Genomic DNA, 5,000 nt, shown 5'->3' on the forward strand with positions numbered 1-5,000 from the left:
GGCATTGTCTTGCAAGGGTATTGTCCTGCTAGGGCATTGTCCTGCAAGGCCATTGTCCTGCTAGGGCATTGACACTGTCCCTTGCCTCTGCTATTTATGAGTGACCTTTAAACTATATGAATTGCACTGATTAAATTGACCCCATAAGTGGCGAGATAAAAGGAGTTCTATATTCAAACTTCTTAAGAGTGGCATCAAGAGTGATATAGAATTATTCTCATAAGTGATGCAAAAAGTCTTTGAGCCCGTGTTCATATTAGGTCTTAAGAGAGCCTCTTCAGTCCTTGAAGATATACCAATTACTTTACCATTAAAATCCTATCCAATATTTAAAGAAAAATGTCTTATATGACAGAGATTCGAGATGATATTTTTGAATTCTAAATCAAGAACATTAATAAATCCAAACTTTAATATAGAGACAATCTAAAAAACAAATAGATAATTTAAAGATCTATTTCTTTGAAAAAAAAAAAAAAACAGTTTGTTGAATCAAATAATGATTAGAATTTTTTTTTCTATTTTGACAAAATGATTTAAGGTAAACCTTTAAAGGGGGATACAAATACTCCTTAAATTTACTTAATTCTGCTCAGATTAGATTCAACAACAACAACAACAACAACAACAACAACAATTCTACCGTATAAATGTCTCTTGACTCAAACTTCTATAAATATAAATTTATTTCTTTTAACTATACTCCTCTAAGGAAAACATTCTCCCAATTTAACTATTACATTAATTCTACCTATTTTCATGATAGGTGCCACCTTTCAAACCTTTCAAACCGCAATTAAAAGAATTTATATTAAATTTGCTGATTTTTTACTTATACTCATAAGAGAAATACTCTCCAAAGTTAAAAATCATATTATTTTGACCTATTTTCATAATAAGTGCCCCCTTTAAACAATAATCAAAAGAATTTATATAAAATTTACTGATTTTTTTACTTATAATCTTATAAGGAAAACATTCTCTCTAGTTAAGAATTTATAATTACTGCCTATTTTCATAATAAGTGCCACCTTTAAACAATAATCAGAAGAAGATATTCAAATACCATTCACACAAACAAGCTTATAGATTAACTCACCTATTTTATTCCCATTAAATGCAGCGCAGGAATAGACGACAGCGTAATTCTTGTAGTCAGTCGCCACGACATTATAGTTAGGAACTCCTCTAGGTGCGAAGGATCCACCTAAGGATGCATCATACATCATATGAATAAATCTTCATTATACATTATAGCATAGTGAGTTCTGGAGCATTATAGGGAAATAAATAACCTACAAGAGAAGTAATGAACAATTAAGATGAAATTATGTTTGAGAAAGTTTATCTGCAGTATATTTTGAACGTAAATCATTTAAGAATTAACTTAAAAAGACAGAAGAGAACATGGATATAGATAATATCTTACCTGGAGAGCTAGGAAACTCTACTATCAGTTTCCCTTCAGAAGGATTAGGTCCAGGTGTGGCCAATCCAAATGTGGTACTAAGTTGGCCCCTGGAAAAGTAAAGATCCAGGAATTAACATTTACTTACATTACTTCAAGGGCTGCTTTTCTGGTCCTATAAAGTAGGGGAACCCTACTACCTACAGGACCTCCACATCCATTTTATGTTCGTTCGAAAGCATTCAACATTTCAAACCACATACTTAACTCATAAAAAATAGAGATTAGTTCACTACTACAGCAGGGGAACCCTACTCCCTACATGACCTTCACATTCATTTTATGTTCGTTTGAAAGCATTCAACATTTCAAACCGAATTTTTAACTCATAAAAAAAGATTAGTTCACCAAAAGTTCCGGCGTCAATGACCTTAGATGTCAGGATGCCTGAAAACTTTAAATCATTCATTCATTCATTCACCAAAAGTTTAACTGGGCTTCACAAGGCACTATAAGAGTTGGAAGTCCCAGGACCACATGGCTGAGAACTATGACGCTCGAAGTAGGAGATGATGAATAGAGTAGTATTGAATTAAAAGCTCAAGATAGAGACGACTGGCGAAATCTAACCGAGGCCCTTTGCGTCAATAGGCGTAGGGGGAGATGATGATGATTTAACATAGCCAATTGTTCATATACAGTACTAAAACTGAAGGTCTGTTTGTCACTATTGACGTAAGTCATTACTTTGCTGTATAATTATGTAACCTTTTATTTTGCTGTGTAAGAACCATTCAAGATATCAAGGCCAATGTCTTCTCAACCGTGATAACTTTAGTTATATCACACATGCGTCGCCTGGTTGTGCATTCATTGGTAAAGAGAGAGAGAGAGAGAGAGAGGAGGGAGAGGAGGGAGGAGAGAGAGAGAGAGAACCTTTTCGAGAGAGAGAACCTTTTCGAGAGAGAGAACCTTTTCGAGAGAGAGAGAGAGAGGAGAGGAGAGATGGAGAGAGAGAGAGAACCTTTTTCGTGAGAGAGAACCTTTTCGTGAGAGAGAGAGAGAGAGAGGAGAGAGAGAGAGAACCTTTTCGTGAGAGAGAACCTTTTCGTGAGAGAGAGAGAGAGAGAGGAGAGAGAGAGAGAGAGAACCTTTTCGTGAGAGAGAGAACCTTTTCGTGAGAGAGAGAGAGAGGAGAGAGAGAGAGAGAGAGAGAGAGAACCTTTTCGTGAGAGAGAGAACCTTTTCGGGAGAGAGAGAGAGAGAGAGAGAGAGAGAGAGAGAGAGAGGAACCTTTTCGTGCGAGAGAAAGAACCTTTCCGTGAGAGAGAGAGAGAGAGAGAGAGAGAGAGATAATGTTAATATTGATAGATATCCATTGTAAAAGATATTTATCAGTTGGACAAATGGCCGGTTATCTAAATATATTCTTTCATATGGCAACCACCTAATAGCCTAGTTTTGTAGAGCGAAAAAGGCTTATATTGGCGACACAGGAGCGAGGATTTTTACATCAGTTAGAATAATCTGGAGGACCGGCTTTGCATGGGCAAGAAACTAAGCCTTTTTTTAGTATCCTATGTTCCTTTGGGTAAGCCTATGCATCTACCTTCTGGGTCATCAGTAGCCATTGCCTGGCCCTCCCTGGTCCAAGCTTGAGTGAGGAGGGGGCTTAGAAGTTTAATCTTATGTATATAAGGTCAGTCTCCAGGGCATTGTTAGTGTTCCTTTACCCTGAAATTCATGAGCAACCTTTAAAACTTTTAAAACGGAAAATCCTTCTTTGTTATCAGCAGCCATTGCCTGGCCCTTCCTGGTCCAAACTTGAGTGAGGAGGTGGCTTAGACGTTAATCTTTTGAATATATGATTAGTCTCGAGGGGCATTGTCAGTACCCCTTCTCCCTGAAATTCACGAGCAACCTTTTAAAACTTTTAAACCTAGTATTGATTGGAACTTGAAAGAAATTGTTACTAAAAGCTAAACGAAATGTCAAAAAGTTGGTACATTTATAAAAGCCTAGAGTGCACAGCATAAGGTGCACTCTTTGCAACCCCCAACCTCCAGATAAGGGGCTCAGAAATTGCTAGAGAATGAAGAACCCTATTGAAAATTCCTTGCGTAAGAATCTCTAAAAAAGATGTATTGCATAAGACAAAGGGAAATCAGGGAGAGCGTGGTAATAGTTCGACTACCCGCGTGAAATAACAGGAATTGTCATTATCCCAACCATTTCAACATCCGGTCTGCATAACCTCTTCACGCATCCCTAAGGAAGCTTTTTTTTCTATAAAATTATCCTTCGCTTCACAGTCTCTTCGGATCAGTTAGACTTCAAGGTGATAATCCCCAGAGTATTCATCTATCAAAGGGAGTCTTTACACAACCTCTTCACGCATCCCTAAGGAAGCTTTTTTTCTATAAAATTATCCTTCGCTTCACAGTCTCTTCGGATCAGTTAGACTTCAAGGTGATAATCCCAGAGTATTCATCTATCAAAGGGAGTCTTTACACAACCTCTTCACGCATCCCTAAGGAAGTTTTTTTTTCTACAAAATTATCCCTTCGTTTTACAGTCTCTTCGGATCAGTTAGACTCCTAGGTGATAGTCCCCAGAGTATTCATCTATCAAAGGGAGTCTTTACACAACCTCTTCACGCATCCCTAAGGAAGTTTTTTTCTATAAAATTATCCTTCGTTTCACAGTTCCTCTTCGGATCAGTTAGACTTCAAGGGTGATAATCCCAGAGTATTCATCTATCAAAGTGGGGTCTTTACACAACCTCTTCACGCATCCCCTAAGGAATTTTTTTCCATACAATTATCCTTCGCTTCACAGAGTCTTGGGATTAGTTAAACTTCAAGGTGATAGTCCCAGAGTATTCATCTACCAAACGGTATACAAACTATTTACCTATCTTTGGGTTACGGTAGTTTTATCCTTAAATCATCACTTTTAATTCTGGGTTATTTAGGATATTAGGTAATAGATTCTAACAGAAACTTTGAATCATAAGGATTTTAAATAATTCTGAAATATTTGGACATCAATTTCGTAATTCAAGACACTACTTTTGGAAAAAAAATAACATGAGCAATGTCACATGGAACCAAAAAAAAAAAACATTTAATATCCTCTTTCAGACAACCAGAAATATATAAAGTAATTTAAAAAAAAACGTTAAGAAAATTATGTCCGCAGGGAATTATATTATTATATTTAGCAAAATAACATGAAGGATGTCACAGGAAACGAAAAAAAAAATCATATTCATTCAGACGATAAAAATAGCGAAAGTATTTAAAAAAAAAAAAAAAAAAAAACGTTAAATCAAGGCACTCTATGTACAAGAAAATTAGATTAACACATTCCTCAACAACAGTAATTTAAAATACAATGACCCACCCCCCCCAAAAAAAATATTTAAGGTACTTAAAAAAATATTTAAGGTACCTGAAGAAAACGTCAAATCAAGGGACTCTAAGTACAAGAAAATTATACTAATACATTCCTCAACTTAAGAAGTAATTTAAAATACAATAAAATACACTAATTGTCCCTAACTTGTAGAACGAATACAACACCTACTTAC

General features: G+C 35.9%; 1 pseudogene; it reads right to left on the bottom strand.

The window, feature by feature from the left end:
• LOC137623790 (apolipoprotein D-like) overlaps positions 1-5,000 on the bottom strand; it is a 10,525-nt pseudogene that overhangs the window by 3,347 nt on the left and 2,178 nt on the right.

The sequence above is a fragment of the Palaemon carinicauda genome, chromosome 30, assembly GCF_036898095.1.
Source record: "Palaemon carinicauda isolate YSFRI2023 chromosome 30, ASM3689809v2, whole genome shotgun sequence".
NCBI classification, from domain to species: domain Eukaryota; kingdom Metazoa; phylum Arthropoda; class Malacostraca; order Decapoda; family Palaemonidae; genus Palaemon; species Palaemon carinicauda.